We start from the raw sequence: 23272 nt of genomic DNA, 5'->3' as shown, positions 1-23272 counted from the left end.
TCTTCCAACATGACTGTGCACCAGTGCACAAAGCAAGGTCCATAAAGACATGGATGACAGAGTCTGGTGTGGATGAACTTGACTGGCCTGCACAGAGTCCTGACCTCAACCCGATAGAACACCTTTGGGATGAATTAGAGCGGAGACTGAGAGCCAGGCCTTCTCGTCCAACATCAGTGTGTGACCTCACAAATGCGCTTCTGGAAGAATGGTCAAAAATTCCCATAAACACACTCCTAAACCTTGTGGACAGCCTTCCCAGAAGAGTTGAAGCTGTTCTAGCTGCAAAGGGTGGACCGACGTCATATTGAACCCTATGGATTAGGAATGGGATGTCACTTAAGCTCATATGTGAGTCAAGGCAGGTGAGCAAATACTTTTGGCAATATAGTGTATCTATCTTCTCTTTGTATTAAATCTTCGCTTGACCGTTCAAATCGTGGTAATACTGAGAAAATTCAGCATTGTTTACAGACACGCTTTCAGCGGCTGCCATCTTAGTTGCTTTATATGTCCACCATCATGGCGGACACTCATGACATAGCACATTTTGATCACATGGTTGCAAGTCATCTATAGAGATGAAGACAGACTGCAGAGTAAGTCCAGGACTCTTCATCAACCTGGAACGACCATCACTGAATAGAGGAGGTGGTCTGAGATGCCACTTATCAGCCACCTACAATGCAGTCCTTGGCACACTTCCCAGAAAACTGAATACACATCCACACCAAGACTCAGCTGACTTCAATGACTCACATGATGGCAGAGAGAGCTAACGACTCACGGATCACCCGAACAACCCTCTAAGCTGTTAACACCATTCACACCTGGCCTCCAGTGACCCCAACAACCTACAGGATGACTGAGAGGGTCAACGACCCATGTGACCTCAACAATTCTCCTTAGGGTTGCTTTTGGTCCACTAGAGGATAAATACCTGGAACTCTTCACTAGTCAGACAGAACTGAAGAAGCCTTTCAGATGAGAGGTGAAATGTCTTCATGGATTTCAAGCAAGTCCAGTTGCCTTCTTTAGCACCTATGGTTTTCGATGACCTGGATGACTGAGAACCTTCACAGACATTTTTATATGGTTATCATTTCAGAACCAGAATCAGGTTTATTGCCAAGTACATTCTCACATATAAAGAGAATGTATTTGCTTTGGTGATTGGTGTTTGAACAGTTAAAATAGAAGAATTTAGCAAAGACAAAAGTAGCTATATACATAGAATAAAAATAGAAGAATCTGAAATATACAAATTTGAAAAGTGGGCAAATTTAAGGGGTATGTGCATGAGTTGTTGAAGTCCAAGCTGTACAGTATGTCCCGGAATGTGCAAAAATAGGTCACATGATGAAGATGGAGAAGAAACACAATATGAATGTGTGAGAGGGAGAGAATATGTGGCAGATCACAGAATCCAGGGACACATGTCGGCCCAGGGGCATTTTGAGTTATTGACAGATTCAGAAAGTACAGTTTCTAAGCTTTCCAATGATGCCTTCCATGTGGAGATCTGACAATATTTGAAGAATGTGTGGCCTTTTGAAAGTGTATACTTCTTAAAACAGAAAAGGGAGAAAATCGCCCTCAAAGTTTTCCATCTCAGCTACTCTGGGTGTAGGGCGGGCACATAATGGTGCTCATCTGCATGACATTAAGGAAAGCCCTACCCCCTACGAGCTAGCACGATACTACTTTCATGTAAACAAAGATCACCACGTCAATTTTCCTTCCATGCAAAGTATGCCCAACACAATTATGAAGTACAAAAATAAGTCCTAAAGTATACTTTAACGTTTTGTGGTTGAAAAATTACTCACACCGTAAGAAAGAAAGATAGCACGATGATGACACAACTAACACAACACTAGTTTCATGTAAAGCCTCAGTCACAACCGGCCGTATGTGCTCCTATGGCCGGTCTACATGCAAAAAACGCAAGAAACACACGAAGAGCGCGCATGAAACGCGCGAGAGCGCGCGTGTGATGTGCTGATTTTCGAGCCGCAGACCGGCCGCAGAGGTTCTTTGTCATGTCAAACAAACTCTACAGGCGCTTACGTTGTTTTCAGGTTGCAAGACAAACTTACGGCCAACGCGCGTCTTTCTCCATGAACAAAAAAAAAACAAAAAACGCAGCGATTTGGGAAACGCCAAAAATCACACGGCCAAAAAATCGTATGTCCGGTTGTGACCTAGGCTTAACCAAACCACAACACTCTCCGTTACATGCAAAAATAACCACACAGCCTTAGATTAATAAACTTACCCCATCAGAAAGAGAAACGGTGCCTTGCACACACCAATGCCTCCGATGGAATGTAATCCTAGAACGGTCCGTGTATCATCCAATCATTCAAGTATTCCATTCAATCTGGAAAACGAGGTTGCGGTTTTTTTTGCTAGAAATGGTGATCTCCGATGTAAATACCGAGTGTCTGTTTGCTTCGCGGTGTGTCACCTCCTCTGCACTCTGTTTAGTAACTCATTCCATAGTGAAATCACACGCCTATATGCAGTTAAGTAGCCATGCGCTCAACTCGGATCATACAGCTGATTCGCGGAAAAAAAAAAAAAAAATGACTTAAATCATCATGTGAATGGCCCATATGGTAATTTACCCACACCCCCCAGCAGGCTACAGTCCTGACAAAAACGAGACAATTTGCAACAAAAAATGTATGCTTTTCCAACAAAACAATCTATTATCTGAAATACTGATTGCATTCTTCAAGATCTCAACTTGCACATGATGGAAAAAAACAAAAATCACAAATTTCGAAAAAAAAATGCTTCTTTTGCGATTATCTCAGATTCGTTTCGGCCGACATGTGTCCCTGGATTCGGTGAGGGGTCACATATGTGTAATGGGCTCAGTCAATAATCAAGCTGTACAGTGTATGCTGGAATGTGCAATAAAAGTTCACAGAATGAAGATGTATGACATGACCCTGAAAATGTGCAAAATCGCAGTTCAGGGACAAAAAGTGCATTAAAATGTTATAGATTGGAAGTGTGAGGTTAGAGTTAGTGGAGGTCTCTGACGTTACTGATAAGGCCAGCTGCAGTGCAGAAAAAGCTGGCCTTATGACAAGAGGTTTTGGTTCTAATGGACCAGATAAAAATCTTTGCTGTCCTCATTACAGGTTTCCTCAGCTTTACTTTCTGCTTGTATACAGGAGATGGACCATGACGTGATCAGAGTAGCCCAGTGCAGCACAGGGGACGGCATGATAGCAGTGATCCAAAATATTCTCCTCTCTGGTCCTCACTGTTTGTATTTTGGTAGTTTGTGGCTGAGGTTACCTTTGTTAAAGTCACTGAGGACAATAACTAAGGAGTCTGGGTTAGTCTACTCCACACCCGGTATCTGATCGGCCAGCATGCGCTGTGCGTTCTGCATGTTGGCCTGCAGTGGAATGTAAACACTGACCAGAATGAATGAAGCGAACTCATGGGGGAGTAGAAGGGTTCACAATGAATGAAAAATGATTCTAGGTCAGGAGAACAGTGTTGCAGGATCACTGACACATCACTGCACCAGCCACTGTTTACATAAAAACAGATTCCACCACCCTTTATTTTACCAGAGAGATCTGTGTTACGGTCTGCTCTGAAAAGTTGGAAGCCGGCTAGCTGCAGCGCAGAGTCCGGTATGAGTCCGCATAGCCACGTCTCCGTGAAGCATAAAACAGAAGATGAGTGAAAGTCCCTGTTTCTCCCCAACAGCAGCTGGAGTTCGTCCAGTTTGTTGCACAGTGACCGCACCGTGGAGAGAAATATTGCAGGTAGGGAGTGCAAAGTCCATGCCGATGGAGGCACACGAGTGCAACAACACACCAGCGTGTTTTCCTCTCCTCTAGCATCTCACTGACTGAGTAAAGGTGAGTGCACCTTTGAACAGAATGTCCAACATTTCCACAGAAGACACCAGAAAAGCTGATAATAAGTCTGCTGGAGTTGTTCCCCTGATATTCAATAGCTCTTCACTGGTCAAAGAGATTCGGGTATCGCAGCAGTGAACTGAGTTTACAAACAAAGTAAGAGAAAACAATGTGCACCAACATACTGAGGCAGCCATCCATGGCACCATCTTGGTGATAATTACCTCACCCAGGACAGAGTCCACCAGGGGGCGAGGTATTGTTTTGGGTGGGGTTTGTTTGTTTTGTTAGAAACATTACGAGAAAATGGCTGGACAGCTTCATGAAACTTTCAGGATAGATGGACATTGGTCTCAAATAGAACCTCCAACATTTTGAGGGTCATCTGGTCAAGGTCACCAACAAGGTCAAAATAGTTTTTGTCACAATATCTTCCTTCATATTCATCATATTTACTCCAAACCCATTCCAAAATGTTCATCTTTCAATTCTGCTTCCATTGATATGCTACATCTCTCATAGTTTTCTTAGTGGTTGGGGGTCAAATGTCGGGGGGGGGGGGGGGGGGGGGCTGTGTCAAGGTCATTGCTGAAATTTGCATATTTTCCATTATAACTCGAAAACGGTTAGAGATAGAGAGATGTTTATCATTATCAACATACAGGAAGTCATATATGGGCTTTCATTTGGCACCATGACCTTTGACTTTGTTTTTGTGTGTGTCTGTCTTTTAACAATCTAGCATCTAGACAGTTGCACCGATTGACTTCAAATTTTCAGGGTAGGTGGGCAATGGTCCATGGATTACCCGATTAAGTTTTGGGGGTAATTGGGTCAAAGTGAAAGTCAAGGTCGCCAGAAAAGTCAACCTTTCGGTCAAAATAACATTTTCCATTATAACTCAAATACGGTTGCCAATAGACCTGTTTACTATTATTGGCATATAGGAACTCCCATATGGCCTTTCATTTGGCACCATGATCTTTGACCTTGAGTGACTCTGAAAGGTCAAACTCAAGGTCATGGATTTTCAGAGGGCTATAACTTGAAAACTGTTGATGGTAGACAGATGTTTACCATTAACTTATAGGAAATGCCATATGGGCTTTCATTAGGCACCATGATCTTTGACCTTGAATGACTTTGAAATGTCAAACTCAAGGTCATGGATTTTCATAGGATTATAACCTGACAGCTGATGATCGAGAAATGTTACCATCATCAACATATAGGTACAAGTGCTGCCGGGTGAGGTTTGTTTTGCCTGGCAACATTTGTTTCTATTTAAAAAAAAAAAAAAAATAATAATATATATATATATATATATATATATATATATATATATATATATATAGTTTGATGTGATTTATCATTAAACAATGTGTAGTGGCTTATTGAGATGGGTTTAAGCATCCATTAAGAATTCAGGTCAAACATGCTGAATGTGTCAATAAAGAGTATACTCTTAATAATAGACTGGACTCGAACTGTAATACCAAAATTTTTTTTAAATAAATAAATAAATGCTGTTTGTATGAGAGAAAAGTATTACAACAACAAATCAGAGAAAGTTGGGATGGTATGGAAAATGCAACTAAAAAAAGAAAGCAGCGATTTCTAAATTTACTTTGACTTGCATTTTATTGCAGACAATATGAACCCCCCCAGAACTGCCACCTTATTGTGGTGGAGCGGTTTGTGTGCTTGAATGATCCTAGGAGTTATGTTGTAGGGGGCATTACACCCCTGTTAGGGTCTCCCAAGGCAGACAGGTCCTAGGTGACAGGCCAGATGAAGAGCAGTTCACCAAAACCCCTTATGGATAATAATCTATCAAGGACCGTGACATCGCCTGGTATGGCGCAGCCGGGGCCCCACCCTGGAGCCAGGCCCAGGGTTGGGGCTCATATGCGAGCGCTTGGTGGCCGGGCCTTTGCCCACGGGGCCCGGCTGGGCTCAGCCCGAAGCGGTGACGTGGACCCGACCTCCTGTGGGTTCACCACCCACAGAGGTAGCCATAGGGGGCTGGTGCAGTGTGGATTGGGCGGCAGTCGAAGGCAGGGGCCTCGACGACCTGATCCCTGAACACAGCGGCTAGCTGTTGGGACATGGAATGTCACTTCGCTGGGGGGGAAAGAGCCTGAGCTTGTGCGGGAGGTTGAAAGGTACCGGCTAGAGATAGTCTGGCTCACCTCCACGCACAGCTTGGGCTCCAGAACCCAGCTCCTCGAGAGGGGCTGGACTCTCCACTTCTCTGGAGTCACCCATGGTGAATGGCGGCGGGCTGGTGTGGGCTTGCTTATAGCTCCACAGCTCAGCCGCCATGTGTTGGAGTTTACCCCAGTGAACGAGAAGGTTCGCCTTAGGATCGGGGAGAGGGCTCTTGCTGCTGTTTGTGCCTATGGGCCGAATAGCAGTATAGAGTATCCGGCCTTCTTGGAGTCCCTGGGAGAGGTACTGAGAGGTGCTCAGACTGGGGACTACATTGTTCTACTGGGAGACTACAACGCTCACGTGGGCGATAACAGTGACACCTGGAGGGGCTTGATTGGGAAGAATGGCCTCCCCGATCTGAACCCAAGTGGTGTTTTGTTATTGGACTTCTGTGCTAGTCACAGTTTGTCCATAACGAACACCATGTTCGAACATGGGGGCATCCATAAGTGCACGTGGCACCAGGACACCTTAGGTCGGAGGTCGATGATCGACTTTGTTGCTGTTTCATCGGCTCTCCGGCCCTATGTCTTGGACACTCGGGTGAAGAGACGGGCTGAGCTGTCAACTGATCACCACCTGGTGGTGAGTTGGATCCGCTGGCGGAGGAGGAAGCCAGACAGACCTGGCAGGCCCAAACGTATGGTGAGGGTCTGCTGGGAACGTCTGGCCGAGCACTCTGTCGGGGAGGTCTTTAACTCCCACCTCCAGAAGAGCTTCTCCCAGCTTCCGAGGGAAGCGGGGGACATTGAGTCTGAGTGGACCATGTTCTCTGCCTCCATTGTCGACATGGCTGTTCGGAGCTGTGGCCGCAAGGTCTCCGGCGCCTGTCGTGGTGGCAATCCCTGAACCCGGTGGTGCACACCGGAAGTAAGGGATGCCGTCAAGCTGAAGAAGGAGTCCTATCAGGCCATGTTGGCCTCTGGGACTCCTGAGGCAGCTGACCGGTATCGGCAGGCCAGGCGTGCCGCAGCTCGGGCAGTTGCAGAGGCAAAAACTTGGAACTGGGAGGAGTTCGGTGAGGCCATGGAGGACTATTGGTCAGCCTCGAAGAAATTCTGGCAAACTGTCCGGCACCTCAAGAGGGGGAAGCAGTACTCTGCCAACACTGTTTACAGTGCAGGTGGGGAGCTGTTGACCTCGACTGGGGACATTGTCGGGCGGTGGAAGGAATACTTCGAGGATCTCCTCAATCCCACCGTCACATCTTCCATTGAGGAAGCGGAGGCTGATGACTCAGAGGTGGACTCGTCCATTACCCAAGCCGAAGTCACTGAGGTGGTTAGCAAGCTCCTCGGTGACAAGGCACCGGGGGTGGATGAGATCTGCCCCGAGTATCTCAAGTCTCTGGATGTTGTGAGGCTGTCTTGGCTGACACGCCTCTGCAACATCGCGTGGCGGTTGGGGACAGTGCCTCTGGAGTGGCAGACTGGGGTGGTGGTCCCTCTTTTTAAGAAAGAGGACCAGAGAGCGTGCTCCAATTATAGGGGAATCACACTTCTCAGCCTCCCAGGGAAGGTTTACTCCAGAGTACTGGAGAGGAGAATTCGGCCAATAGTCGAACCTCGGATCCAGGAGGAACAATGTGGTTTTCATCCTGGTCGCGGAACACTGGACCAGCTCTATACCCTTCATAGGGTGCTCGAGGGTTCATGGGAGTTTGCCAAACCAGTCCACATGTGCTTTGTGGATTTGGAGAAGGCATTCGACTGTGTCCCTCGTGGTATTCTGTGGGGGGTGCTTTAGGAGTATGGGGTTCGGGGCTCTTTGCTAAGGGCTGTCCGGTCCCTTTACGAACGGAGCAGGAGTCTGGTTCGCATTGCCGGCAGTAAGTCAGACCTGTTCCCAGTGCATGTTGGACTCCGGCAGGGCTGCCTTTTGTCACCAGTTCTGTTCATAATCTTTATGGACAGAATTTCTAGGCGCAGCCAGGGGCCAGAAGGAATCCTGTTTGGGAACCACAGGATTTCATCTCTGCTTTTCACAGATGATGATGTCCTGTTGGCTTCTTCAAACCAGGACCTTCAGCATGCACTGGGGCAGTTTGTAGTCGAGTGTGAAGCAGCTGGGATGAGAATCAGCACCTCCAAGTCAGAAGCCATGGTTCTCGACCGGAAAAGGGTGGCTTGCTCTCTCCAGGTTGGTGGAGAAGCCCTGCCTCGAGTGGAGGAGTTTAAGTATCTCGGGATCTTGTTCACGAGTGAGGGAAGGATGGAGCGCGAGATCGACAGGCGGATCGGTGCGGCCTCCGCAGTGATGCGGTCGCTTTACCGGTCTGTCGTGGTGAAGAAGAAGCTGAGCCAAAAGGCAAAGCTCTCGATTCATTGGTCGATCTATGTTCCGACTCTCACCTATGGTCATGACCTTTGGGTAATGATTGAAAGAACAAGATCGCGGATACAAGCGGCTGAAATGAGTTTCTTTCGCAGGGTGGCTGGGTGCTCCCTGAGAGATAGGGTGAGAAGCACAATCACTCGGGAGGAGCTTGGAGTAGAGCCGCTGCTCCTCCACATCGAGGGGAATCAGCTGAGGTGGCTCAGGCATCTCTTTCGGATGCCTCCTGGATGCCTCCCTGGGGAGGTGTTCCAGGCATGTCCCCCCGGGAGGAGGCCCCGGGAAGACCCAGGACATGCTGGAGGGACTATGTCTCTCGGCTGGCCTGGGAACGCCTCGGTGTTCTTCCCGAGGAGCTGGCCGAGGTGTCTGGGGAAAGGGAAGTTTGGGCTTCCATGCTCAGACTGCTGCCTCCGCGACCCGGCCCTGGATAAGCGGAAGAAGACAAGACAAGACAATATGAACCCAAGATATTTAATATTTTTTTCTGGTCAACTTCATTTCATTTGTTAATCTACATCCATTCCTGCATTTCAGGGCTGCAACACATTCCAAAAAAGGTGGGATGAGGGCAATTTAGGGCAAGTAATGAGGTAAAATTATTAAATAATGATGTGATTTGAAACACGTGATTATAATCATGATATGGTACAAAATCAGTATCCAGGAAAGGCCTAGTCTTTGAGGAGCAAAGATGAGCTGAGGATCTCCAGTTTGTCAACAAATGCATGAGAAAATTATTGAAATGTTTAAAAACAATATTTTTCAAAGACAGATAGGAAGGGATTTGGGTATTTTGCCCACTGTGGTGCATATCATTCAATGATTCAAGGAATCTGGAGGAAATTCGGTGCGTAAAGGGCAAGGGCACAAGCCAAAGCTGAACACCCGTGATCTCCAATCCCACAGACGCCACTGCATCAAGAACTGTCATTCATCTATAGCTGGTATAACCACATGGACTTGGGATTACTTTGGCAAACATTTGTCAAGCACTACAATATGGAGTTACATCCACAAATACCAGTTAAAACTTTACTGTGCAAAAAGGATGCCTTATGTTAATTTTTTTTTAGGGAACTTTAAGCCTTTATTCATCACATGTACCTTAGAGTACAGTGAAATTCTTTCTCTGCATTTAACCCCTCTGGGGATGTGTGTGCAGTTGGGGGAACAGTGCCTTGATCAAAGGTATGTCAGCCATTCCTGCTGGTCCAAGGAATCGAACCGTAAACCTTTTGGTCCCAAAGTTGCTTCTCTAACCTTTAGGCCATGGCTTCCCTTTTAACTGTGTCCAAAAGCATCATTGACTTCTCTGGGCTATGAGGCATCTGGGATAGACCATCACACAGTGGAAACATGTACTGTGGTTAGGTGAATCAAGATCCTGCACACATTACAAAGGCATGGCTGTGGAAGAAGAGGGTGCCTGTCCCTTCTGTCCCCAGTAGAGAACGTGTGATAAATTCTGAAATGAAAACTATGACAACAGCCCCATACTGTTGCAGGAAGAATGGGACAAAACACCTAAAACACTTCATCACTTGGTGTCTTCAGTCCATAAACATCTTTTTAGTGTTGTGAGAAGGAACGGCAGCATTACACTGTGGTAAGTACTTTTTTTTTTAAATGTGCTGCAAGAATCAAAGTTGAAATGTGTTTATTTTGGAAAAAAAAATCGTGGTAAAACACCAAATAATGTGCTGCTGTATTGTTTTGAGTGCAAAATAGGTAAAATATGATTTACAAATAATTGTTTTCAGTTTTAATTTAAATTTCAACATACCATCCCAACTTTTTCTGATTTAGGGTTGCAATATGGGAATAAAAGGTTGAAAGAGTGCATACAAATAATATGTTACTTCATGTTTATATGCATAATATTTGAATTATTGGATTAGGCTCATAAAATAAATGTGCACTGCAATCCTAAAGGAATCTGTGAAAATTAATTTTATACTGGAAGAGAAAGAAAAAGAAAAAAGAAAGCACAACTTTATTCATCACACACTTGTGAAATTTCCTCTCTGCATTTCACCCATCTGAAGCAGTGAACACACACATGCACACACATGAGCAACGAGCACACACACATACCCAGAGCAGTGGGCAGCCATGCTAACAGTGCCCCGGGGAGCAGTCGGGAGTTCGGTGCCTCGCTCAAGGGCACCTCAGCCTAATGGCCCTTTTCCACTACCCTTTTTCAGCTCACTTCAGCTCGCTTCAGCTCACTTCAGCCTGACACAGCTCGCGTTTCGACTATCTAAGTCCCAGACCCGGTGAAATGTAACTGAATTGTCTTGGCCAGGCCTAAGGGTCCCATCTGCATCTCATCATTGCTGAGGAGTGTGCTCCCATCACCCAATCAAGCATCCAGCCAGAGCAGGTCATGATATATTTTTTTACCATATTAACATGCCATTGTGTGTTATGCCTGATGTAAAGATTCTCGTCTCTGCGAGCCTACCACACAGATTTAATACTTGTCATTTTTAGGGCATACCTAACAACGGTTCTTTCTTTCCCCCCCCCCATCTGTCCCTCTGAGTTACATGTTGATCCTGGGATTGAGATGCTGGCCTCTTCTGCCCCTCGGACCTGCTTGATCCATCCTGGTGCCCTGTGTCTGGTCGGAGTTTTATCGCCCCACTCCTGTGAAGGACGGCCCCATGAGGACAGTTGAGGGTTATACCTGTTAAAACTGTTAATATTATAGTCAGGCTGTCTGTTGTTGCCCAAATGAGGATGGGTTCCCTTTTGAGTCTGGTTCCTCTCGAGGTTTCTTCCTCATGTCGTCTGAGGGAGTTTTTCCTTGCCACCGTCGCCACAGGCTTGCTCATTGGGGATAGATTAGGGATAAAATTAGCTCATGTTTTAAGTCGTTCAAATTCTGTAAAGCTGCTTTGCGACAATGTTTATTGTTAAAAGCGCTGTACAAATAAACTTGATTTGATTTGATCTAAGAACAGCACGACTCAGCTCGCTTCAGCCCTGCTCAGCACCCAAAACTCGCACGGTTTTGGAGTGGGGCTGAAGCGAGCCAAACCGAGCTGAGTGAGGCTAGGGGCGTGAGGAGACACTCCCCTGTGCACTGATTGGTGAGGGGGAGTGTCCTCACATGCCCACACACGCCCCGCGAGCACGCTGGGATCTGTAAACACCGTAAACCCGGAAGAAGGAGAATTACGAATTACGAGAATTATGAAGCCTTATGCGCCTCGCCTCATCTATATGCTCTTGCCAGTATCTGTTGGCATTGTCGGTGACAACAAGCCACAGCACCAAGACCAGCAACACTAACGACTCCATGTTTATTGTTTACTCTCCGGGTTGTGAGACTACCGCTTAAAAGGTCACTGATGTCACTGTTTGCGCCGCCTAACGACATCACCTGACGTCCACCCACTTTCGCTAACTCCACCCAATGTGTCCACCCACTTCCAGCCAGCACGGTTCAGCGCGATTGTAGTCGAAATGCAACTCCAACAGCCCCGCTCAGCTTGACTCAGCCCAACTCAGCACGGCTCAGCCCAACTCAGCCGCGTTGGTAGTGGAAAAGCGGCATAAGGCCGTCCCATATTAACCTAACTGCATGTCTTTGAACTGTGGGAGAAACCAGAGCACCCGGAGGAAACCCACACAGACACGGAGAACATGCAAACTCCACACAGAAAGGCCCTCGCTGGCCGCTGGGTTCGAACCCAGAACCTTCTTGCTGTGAGGCGACCATGCTAACCACTTACACCACCGTGCCGCCCAGAGGTCTTGGGTTACAGAAGGTTTCAGAATCCCTGAACTAATATAGTGAGCAGCGTGTTAAAGGGTCGTGTCACTAATACCAAAGGGCAGGTGAATGTACTACACAGTGTCAGAAGTGTACAATCCTGATTCCAAAAAAGTTGGGACAAAGTACAAATTGTAAATAAAAATGGAATGCAATAATTTACAAATCTCAAAAACTGATATTGTATTCACAATAGAACATAGACAACATATCAAATGTTGAAAGTGAAACATTTTGAAATTTCATGCCAAATGGCTCATTTGAAATTTCATGACAGCAACACATCTCAAAAAAGTTGGGACAGGGGCAATAAGAGGCTGGAAAAGTTAAAGGTACAAAAAAGGAACAGCTGGAGGACCAAATTGCAACTCATTAGGTCAAGTGGCAATAGGTCATTAACATGACTGGGTATAAAAAGAACATCTTGGAGTGGCAGCGGCTCTCAAAAGTAAAGATGGAAAGAGGATCACCAATCCCCCTAATTCTGCGCTGACTAATAGTGGAGCAATATCAGAAAGGAGTTCGACAGTGTAAAATTGCAAAGAGTCTGAACATATCATCATCTACAGTGCATAATATCATCAAAAGATTCAGAGAATCTGGAAGAATCTCTGTGCGTAAGGGTCAAGGCCAGAAAACCATACTGGGTGCCCGTGATCTTCGGGCCCTTAGACAGCACTGCATCACATACAGGCATGCTTCTGTATTGGAAATCACAAAATGGGCTCAGGAATATTTCCAGAGAACATTATCTGTGAACACAATTCACCGTACCATCCGCCGTTGCCAGCTAAAACTCTATAGTTCAAAGAAGAAGCCGTATCTAAACATGATCCAGAAGCGCAGACGTCTTCTCTGGGCCAAGGCTCATTTAAAATGGACTGTGGCAAAGTGGAAAACTGTTCTGTGGTCAGACGAATCAAAATTTGAAGTTCTTTATGGAAATCAGGGACGCGGTGTCATTCGGACTAAAGAGGAGAAGGACGACCCAAGTTGTTATCAGCGCTCAGTTCAGAAGCCTGCATCTCTGATGGTATGGGGTTGCATTAGTGCGTGTGGCATGGGCAGCTTACACATCTGGAAAGACACCATCAATGCTGAAAGGTATATCCAGGTTCTAGAGCAATGCTCCCATCCAGACGACGTCTCTTTCAGGGAAGACCTTGCATTTTCCAACATGACAATCCCAAACCACATACTGCATCAATTACAGCATCATGGCTGCGTAGAAGAAGGGTCCGGGTACTGAACTGGCCAGCCTGCAGTCCAGATCTTTCACCCATAGAAAATATTTGGTGCATCATAAAACAGAAGAAAGGCCAAAATGACCTAAGACAGTTGAGCAACTAGAATCCTACATTAGACAAGAATGGGTTAACATTCCTATCCCTAAACTTGAGCAACTTGTCTCCTCAGTCCCCAGACATTTACAGACTGTTGTAAAGAGAAAAGGGGATGTCTCACAGTGGTAAACATGGCCTTGTCCCAACTTTTTTGAGATGTGTTGTCATGAAATTTAAAAATCACCTAATTTTTCTCTTTAAATGATACATTTTCTCAGTTTAAACATTTGATATGTCATCTATGTGCTATTCTGAATAAAATATGGAATTTTGAAACTTCCACATCATTGCATTCCATTTTTATTTACAATTTGTACTTTGTCCCAACTTTTTTGGAATCGGGGTTGTACTTGACATGCTGTTATTGAACATTAAAGGACCTTGGCTTGGCTGCTTAGAACATTTCAGCATTATGGTGATGAAGAGGTGTAGAGTGAGAGCAGTGTGTGTGTGTGTGTGTGTGTATGTAGGGAGGTTGTTGGAACATACTGTAAAACAGCAAAACCTAGGACAAATATGACATTAATATGTCCACGTTATATGAACACCTGTACATCTCATTTATGCTGTTATCCAATCAGCCAATCATGTGGCAGCACAATGCATATAACCATGCAGATACAAGTCAAGAGTAAATGTTCAGTTAATGTTCACATTAAACATCAGACCAGGTGATTTTCTTTTTTATCTTCAACTCTTTAATTTCTGTGAGCCTGTGCTCATGATAGCTTCAGATTCAAGAAGAAGCATTTATTTGTCACATGTACACTCAAGCACAGAATTAAGCACATTCTTGTTCTTGTTCAGATTCTTGACTGACAGCAGTGAAACCCAATGTGGTTTTCTGCTGTTGTCGCCCAGCCACCTCAAGTTTCAATGTTTTGTGCATGCTCAGATGCTTTTCTGCTCATGACAGTTGTAAAGTATGTTTATATGAGTTACTATACCATTTTTGGCAGCCCAAACTAATCTGACCATTTGACTTCTCTTATCAACAAGTCATTTCCACCCACAGAATTAATCTTGACCTGTATCTGTATGATTTTATTTATTCACTGTGCTTCTGTAACACGATTGGCTGACTGGATAACTGCATAAATGAGCATGTGTACGTGTTCATATTAAAGTGAACAATGAGTATTTCTAATTCTACTTTATTAATTGATAAAGCGTATTTAAACGCATCACATCAATATAAATAAAACAAATACAAGTAATATAAAACTTATAAAATAAATTAATAAAATAAATAAAATTAAAGTTCAAGGCTATAAATAATATATATCTAATTTAAAATTTCCTAAAACCACCTTCCATTTTCAATGAGGTGATCACGTAAAGTGACCTTAAATTTTGTGTTATCCTCTATATTAACAATATATCCTGGAAGCCTATTCCACTGATTAATCGCCCAAGGAAATAAACTATTTGCATGCCGATTACAGTTTGAATGTGGTCGTAAAAAAGTCATAGAGTTTCCACCCCTTGAAATACGAGGTAGAGGAGTAAAATACAAGTCTCTCTCAATATCAATAGTCCGATATACAAGCCGATGAAACATAGCCAATTGAGAAAGAACTCTTCCACCTTCAAGGGATGGCCACTCCAATTTGTTGAGCATATCAGTTACAACCCCTGGTTCCCTCGAATAATTATTAAAACACAATCTAGCTGCGGTACGTTGAATCATATCAAGACGATATATGTCTTTTTGAAGATAGGGATACCAGGCAGAATTTGCATATTCTATCTTAGGTCTTATTAAACTACAATAAAGTTTAGATTTACAGGTTGCAGAGATATTTCTGACCATTTTAGATTTTCAGAAAGTATAACACCTAAATAAGAGTAATGATGAACTCTATCTAAGCTATAGAGATGAAAGTGGAGCAAAGAAAAAAAATCCTGAACTTTTGAAAGTCGGGGGGGGGGGGGGGGGGGGGGGGTCGGTTCGGGGGGCAATGTCCACTGAAAAAAATGTAATGACATAACACGCAAAACCCTGCATTCTAGTGCATTTTAGTACTTATTTTCACTAAAACAAGTTACAACTTTTAAGCCTTTTTCTTTCATGTACATTAATGATTAACATGTCAAAAATATCACATTTAATTCCCCTAGTTAATGAGTAATTTTCAGGAGTGCATTGTTTTAAATTCAGAATTTTCACTATTGGATGTCAAAACTTACATAAAGTGATGCTGTCACATCTTATGTGCAATACTGCATATATGTTTAGAAAATAATAATTCAACTGATATTAAATAGTTACACAAAAGAAAGACCGCGTTTTCTAAAGCACGATAAAATCTCGTTCACATGACATGAGGTCTTGTACACACCAGCAAGCATTGCGAGACTACAAAAATGTCGGCGCCCTGTCGCCGAACGTAAACAAGCCGCGTGATCGCAAAACCAAATTTCTATGAAACGGAACATGAAAAATCTGAAAAATAAATTTCTCATCTCATTTCTCATCTCATGATCTCTAGCTGCTTTATCCTGTCCTACAGGCAAGCTGGAGCCTATCCCAGCTGACTACGGGCGAAAGGCGGGGTACACCCTGGACAAGTCGCCAGGTCATCACAGGGCTGATACATAGACACAGACAACCATTCACACCTACAGTCAATTTAGAGTCACCAGTTAACCTAACCTGCATGTCTTTGGACTGTGGGGGAAACCGGAGCACCCGGAGGAAACCCACGCGGACACGGGGAGAACATGCAAACTCCGCACAGAAACGCCCTCGCCGGCCACGGGGCTCGAACCCGGACCTTCTTGCTGTGAGGCGACAGCGCTAACCACTACACCACCATGCCGCCCCTACTAAAAATAAATTTCTCCATTCGGAAAACTGGAGATTTTCAAGAGTTTTGTCAAATATCCGGATTTCTGGGTAAATCCGGAAGACTTTCATCTATAAAGCTATGATTATTAAGGACATATATTGTATCTTGAATAGTTTTCTTGGTGGAAAAACAGACAGTATGACATTTGTCAACATTGAATGACATTTGCCAATCTTTTCCCCACTTGCTTAAAGAAAAAAATCTAGATCTTTCGGTAGATGCTGGCAATCAGAGTGTAATTGAATAATTTGCATAGGATTAATATGAATTTGTGATCAAATCTAATTTGTTGGACCATTAATGTTAATATGACTATAAAATCAGCTTTGCATAAACTGTGACCCCCAGGGACTCTTGTGTCCCTTTAAATAGACCAAACGAGTATAGTGTCCACTGCGCATGCGCAGACTCAGAACAGCTGCGGAACGCAAAGTGTTGTTGAATTTCAAAAGTCTGGGTGCCATAACAACGTTTGTTTTGGACTAGTCGTGTTCGTTATAGCGTACTGTAAGAACAAATTGTTTTTGAAAATATAAAATCAACTCGTTGTTTTATGTGTGACACTGTTTTGATCCCCGGAAGAGTCAGACTCGAATACTTGTTTTGTTTTGCCCTTGTTTTAATCCAAGTAGTAAACAAAGTGGTTCATACACTGACAAACTACTCAGGAAATGCAAGTAATACAGCGGAAAAGCAAGCAGTTTCGCAAAATAATAATAATAATAAAGTAAAGGCGACATGCTTTATATTAGATTTAATAAACAAAGCCGTCACGCTGAACGTAATTCATAACACGCGACGGGAACCAATAAGCGCTCGCGTAGTTGTTTATGTTTTGTGTTTACAGGAAGCGAGCGTCAGACTGTAAATCCCACTGAAACACTTTTATATCTGTCCGTATGAATAAATCCACCAACACCTTTAAATCAGACTGCAAAATAACAAAAATAATACTCTGTCAACCGTTTTATAGATTAAATGTATATGTGTCAACAAGCCTAGTTTTTTTTTTTTTTTTGCTTGCTTATTTGTTTGTTTGCATGCCCAATTTATCAACTCGAACCGATATCGTGAGCTGACACGCATCCAAAGAGTGAAATTATATTGAGGACGGTTTGTTCTTACCGACACCGAGCGCTCTCCAGGTCGCCCTGCTTGTTTTTGCTGCTGATCAGAAGACAGCAGCGAATCAGATGGTCGGCTTAACCCGGAAGTGACGCAAGTGGGCGTAGCTTCACTGCAGAGAGAGGGCATTTTAAAACAGGTTGAATCCAGGTATTTGGGGAAGCTTCCCCCATGGATGTTGCCAGTCCCAAAAGTTGATCTAGAACTGCTGAAAGAGAAAATGGAACAAACTAATGAACGGGCATTAGCTATGTACTGTGAAAGACATCTTGTATCTAAATACTATGGGTTTGTAAAGATATTTACAGATGGGTCAAAAGATATACAAAATGGTCATTGTGGAATTGGGATTTTTATCCCAAAAGTTATGGATATAGATTAAGTAATTTTTTTTTATCAATATACACAATAGAGTTAACTGCAATAATTACTGCACTGAGATGGATTGAAGAAATCAAACCACTTAGATCTGTTATATGCTCTGACTCACTTGCAGTTTTGCTCAGCCTTGAATCAGGTAATACAGTAAGAGAGGATCTGGTAATTGAGACAAGACATTTGCTATTAAATATTAGAAATCTTGGAATATTAGTTCAATTTTGTTGGGTCCCAGCACATGTTGGAATTAAAGGAAATGAAATGGCTGACAAAATTGCCAAGAAAATGCTGGAAAAAGAACATATAGGAATTAATATCTCAATGGGGAAGGGAGAAGCAAAAACTAAACTTAAGTCAGAAATGCTGATCAAATGGCAACACGATTGGAAGGCAGAGCACAATGCCAGGTTCTACCACTCAAATCAGGGAAATGTTTGGGGGAAAAGGGCTACAGGTCTCAACAGAAGGGAAGAGGTTGTGTATAGTAGACTAAGGTTGGGTCACACATGTCTTAATGGTACATTGCAGATAGTAGGGAAGAGTAATGGGTTATGCAGGTACTGCCAAGTTAAAGAGGATGTAGATCATGTTCTATTTAACTGTTACAGATACTCAGAACACAGACGACAGTGGAAAGAAAGAGAGGCAGAAAATGGAATAGTGAATATCCTGAAAGAAGAAGGAATGCAAAGAGATAAAATGAAATCCCTATTTATTTTTCTCAATAACTCAGGTCTAATGAAAAGGATTTAAATTTTTTTTTTGTTTACTTGATCAAATAGCCATAGTCTGCTAAGTCCCTTTACACACTCCTGTACAGTAGGTGGCGGTATGCACCAAAGAGATGTAATCTGCCAATAAACTAAGGCCATGTACACACGTAGCCGGATATTTTTAAAACCAAACATTTTCCCCCCCTCCGTTTATAAAAATGTTTTATCCACACCACCTCGTCTTCGAAAAAAATCCCTTCCACACATAACCGAACATCTGCGTTTTCAATCACATTCATAAGCATTCCAAACCTGTAGATGGCATTATTTCCCCAAATCCTACCCCCTAATCACATAAGAATAGCCCTCTGTTGGCGTCACTTCCGCCTAAACATAAAACATGGCGCCAAGCTCGTTCGTCTGGACAGACTCAGAGACAGAATTGCTTCTAAACACAATTTTGGAGTATAAACTTCAAAAGACGCAAGAAAACGTTGATTGGGAATCTTATCAGTAGTTGGGCTTCTAAAATTAACATGTAAATAGCATCTGCACAATAATTAACGCTTTCAAGGCACTACTCCGATCCATTACTCTTTGTCCATGCTTAATCTGGCTTCTGCAGTAAACAAAGGTCGCACGTTTGACGTCAGGGCAGATTTGTTGTCATTTTTTTGGCGCAGATTGTGACGTTCTAAAACGCAAACCTCCGGTTATCTCTGTCTACATGAAAAGGCATACACGGAGTTTTCAAAAATCTTCACTTTGCCCGGAGTTTTTTTAAATATTCGTTTTTGATGTGTTTTCATGTGGATGACAGGCCAACACGTAGAAAAATATCTTCGATTTAGCAGATACCCAGCTACGTGTGGACGGGGTCGAAGAAGAAGAAGAAGTATTTGGGGAAGCATGCAGATGGAAACTGTGAATTCTGTAGCAGCCCAGAGTCTATAGAGCATGTTATTTTGCAATGTCCTAAATATCAGGAAGAAAGACAAAGGCTAATTTGACAGTTGCAAGGGAAACAATTAATGTTAAACTTGGAGGAAATTCTGCAAAGAAGTTCAGGTGAAATCTGCTTCAACTATATACACTACCGTTCAAAAGTTTGGGGTTACCCAGACAATTTTGTGTTTTCCATGAAAAGTCACACTTTTATTTATCACCATAAGTTGTAAAATGAATAGAAAATATAGTCGAGACATTTTTCTGGCCATTTTGAGCATTTAATCGACCCCACAAATGTGATGCTCCAGAAACTCAATCTGCTCAAAGGAAGGTCAGTTTTATAGCTTCTCTAAAGAGTTAAACTGTTTTCAGCTGTGCTAACATGATTGTACAAGGGTTTTCTAATCATCCATTAGCCTTCTGAGGCAATGAGCAAACACATTGTACCATTAGAACACTGGAGTGATAGTTGCTGGAAATGGGCCTCTATACACCTATGGAGATATTGCACCAGAAACCAGACATTTCATAGAATTTAGCTAGAATAGTCATTTACCACATTAGCAATGTATAGAGTGTATTTCTGATTAGTTTAAAGTGATCTTCATTGAAAAGAACAGTGCTTTTCTTTCAAAAATAAGGACATTTCAAAGTGACCCCAAACTTTTGAACGGTAGTGTATTTAGCTTCTTAAGGAACACAGCTCTAATTAAAAGAATTTAGGTTTTTTTTTTTTGTTTTGTTTTGCCTCATACTTGGAAAGGTTAAACTCAAGTAAAGAAGAAACCTTTATTTGTCACATGCACACTTCAAGCACAGTGAAATTCATCCTCTGCATTTAACCCATCTGAAGCAGTGAACACACCCAGAGCAGTGGGCAGCCACACCAGAGCGCCCGGGGAGCAGTCAGGGGTCAGGTACCTTGCTCAAGGGCACCTCAGCCCAAGGCCACCCCATGTCAACCTAACTGCATGTCTTTGGATTGTGGGGGAAACCGGAGCACCCAGAGAAAACCCACGCAGACACGGGGAGAACATGCAAACTCCACACAGAAAGGCCCTCGCCTGCCGCTGGGTTCAAACTCAGAACCTTCTTGCTGTGAGGGGACCATGCTAACCACTACACCACCGTGCCACACCCCAGTCCAGCTGGTGGCGGTAATGCACCATTGAAGCTAGTTACCAACCGCCATAAAACCGAAAGAAGAAGAAGGTATTTGGGGGGTAGTTGTTTTGTTCCAGTTTCCCCTTATTCTTTCTTGCCATTAATAAAACAAAATGCACCAGCAGAGGATAGATTTATGAAAGGTGCTGAACATCTAGATGGCCCCATGTGGACAGTTGGGGGTCGTGCCTGGAGGGTGCTCTGGACTCTTGCAGTGGTGTTTTTGTGGCTGGGGACTGTAGTTGACTTGCTGACTTTAGGACTGCGGTTGTCATGAACGGTTTTGCACTCAGGTTTCCGTTGGTGGGGGGTTTATAGCATCAATGAAGCTGACTTTTTGTTAGGACTGTTAATGTTATAGTCATGTTGTCTGTTGTTGCCCGGATGGGGATGGGTTCCCATCCGGGCAACAACAGACAACATGACTATAACATTAACAGTTATAGTCAAATTCTGTAAAGCTGCTTTGCGACAATGTTTATTGTTAAAAGCGCTATACAAATAAACTCGACGATGTAAAGGAAATATTTTTATATTAGAGTCTATCCATCCATTATCTGTAGCCACTTATCCTGTTCTACAGGGTCGCAGGCAAGCTGGAGTCTATCCCAGCTGACTATAGGCGAGAGGCAGGGTACCGTACACCCTGGACAAGTTGCCAGGTTATCGCAGGGCTGACACACGGAAAAACAACCATTCACACACTCATTCAATTTAGAGCCACCAGTTAGCCTAGCCTGCAGGTCTTTGGACTGTGGGGGAAACTGGAGCAAACCCACGCAGACAACATGCAAACTCCACACAGAAAGGTCCTTGTCGGCTGCTAAGCTCAAACCCAGGACCTTCTTGCTGTGAGGTGACAGTGCTAACCACTACACCACCGTGCCACCCCATTATTAGGCCCACTAAACTTAAAATGCATGCAATTTATCACCACCTATGTCAGACATTACTGCAGATTGTCTCAGGAACCAATCAGAATGCATTATAACTGTGCCCAGTAAAATGAAATAGAAATGACCCTAACCCATAACTACGTCATCGCTTGTTTACCGCAATGCATTATGGATGATACCTGGGGTCAGCTCCACTATACTGTTTACTTTCGTCTTTGTTAAACACTGCATTGTTCTATCTAACCGGTTTTAACCATGCCTAAAGTGAATTGCTGTGTGCCTTACTGTGTCTCCACAACAAAGAGAACACCAAAGAGAACAGCTTTTATCAGCTGCCAGTTGAGAAGAGAAGAAAGAAATGGATAAGTTTAATCTGCAACAAAAACCTTCGAACTGTATCAAAATGGACAAATGTTTATAGCTTACATTTCTCTGGTGGGAAAAAGATGTACTTAAACTGTGACCCAGAAATATTTTCATGGTCTGTGGAACGGCCTTTGGTTATAGATTATTATAATAATCGACACTGTTCATCGTCTGAAACTAGCGATATTCCAAAGCCTGTAAAACAAAGAAGCGTTCTTCGGCCTTTGCCTCTCAACGTACTGAAGCACTCGGCAGCCGAACGAGCCTGTCGAACTGATAAAACTCCCAAACCACGAAGGGTTCTCTTTCGGGTATGTATAATGTTCAGTGTACCTCACTAGCGGCATTTATTGAAGTAAATGCATTTATACTGAACATGACACGGCAGATCAGTGGGTTTCCAAAGTTTTTTTTTTTTTGTAATGTTTCCTGATATCAAGTTTTATTTAACTAATCACTCATTTATAAATGTTTTGATAAGACATTCTGAGATTTGATGATGTTGTTGTACAGTGTGATAGACTCGGTCAATCTCTAGGTTGTATGAATTCTTGTCACTTATGTCTTACCTTCTCATCAAACTTGATTTGGATTCAGATTTTCCTGCTGGAAACCTTCAACATGTTATCCACCTCTTTAAATCACCAATTTCATTGTCTTCCACGATAGAGCACAGCAAAGTTGCTCCTCTCACATCGCTCTTACGTAAAATTAATCTAACATCCGCTATATTGCCTAACTACCAACCCCGGCTATCCCCCACAATGCATTGCAATAAACAAGTGATGATGTAGTTATACTTGGGGGCAATTGAAAGTTGGACTTTTCTCCTGGGGGCTGTTTGCCCTGTGGGGAATAGGCTCTAATGTAAAAAAGTTGACTTTTTGGAAAACTGTTGCACTTTTATCATGGTATTTGATACCAGTTAATTTATAATTGTGTTTGTTTGTTATATTACATTGTTAATAAAATGACACTTTATATCTTTTTTTTTTTTTTTTACAAAAACGTGTGGCCTAATGCCCCCCTTTGCCCTACTCTTTTGCCAAAACAGACTGCACACAATTTAAATTACATATTAGATCATTTTGGGATATCCCAAACATTATTAAATTATAAACATACAAAGGTGGCACAGCTATGTGTTGGCGCCTCACAGCTCCAGGGTCCATTGTTTGATCCTGAGCTCAGGTTACTGCCTGTGTGGAGTTCTGGTGGTGTATTTCCTCCCGATGTCTTTGTGGGTTTCCTCCCACCTTGGA

General features: G+C 43.3%; 1 protein-coding gene across 1 annotated transcript in view; it reads right to left on the bottom strand.

Annotated features, from left to right (window-relative positions):
• The window catches only part of tbcelb (tubulin folding cofactor E-like b), a 58344-nt gene extending 40741 nt beyond the window's left edge, over nt 1-17603 (bottom strand). Inside the window, exons 1-2 of the mRNA XM_060912502.1 lie at nt 17546-17603; nt 941-1074 (exon numbers count right to left, since the gene is read on the bottom strand). The gene's annotated coding sequence lies outside the window, so the exon portion shown is untranslated. The remainder of the gene's footprint in view (nt 1-940; nt 1075-17545) is intronic.
• Nucleotides 17604-23272: the final 5669 nt, after the last annotated feature.

The sequence above is a fragment of the Neoarius graeffei genome, chromosome 28 (genome assembly GCF_027579695.1).
Source record: "Neoarius graeffei isolate fNeoGra1 chromosome 28, fNeoGra1.pri, whole genome shotgun sequence".
NCBI lineage: Eukaryota > Metazoa > Chordata > Actinopteri > Siluriformes > Ariidae > Neoarius > Neoarius graeffei.
Note: the sequence above shows the minus strand (reverse complement) of the source record. Positions and strands in the feature narration are given on the sequence as shown.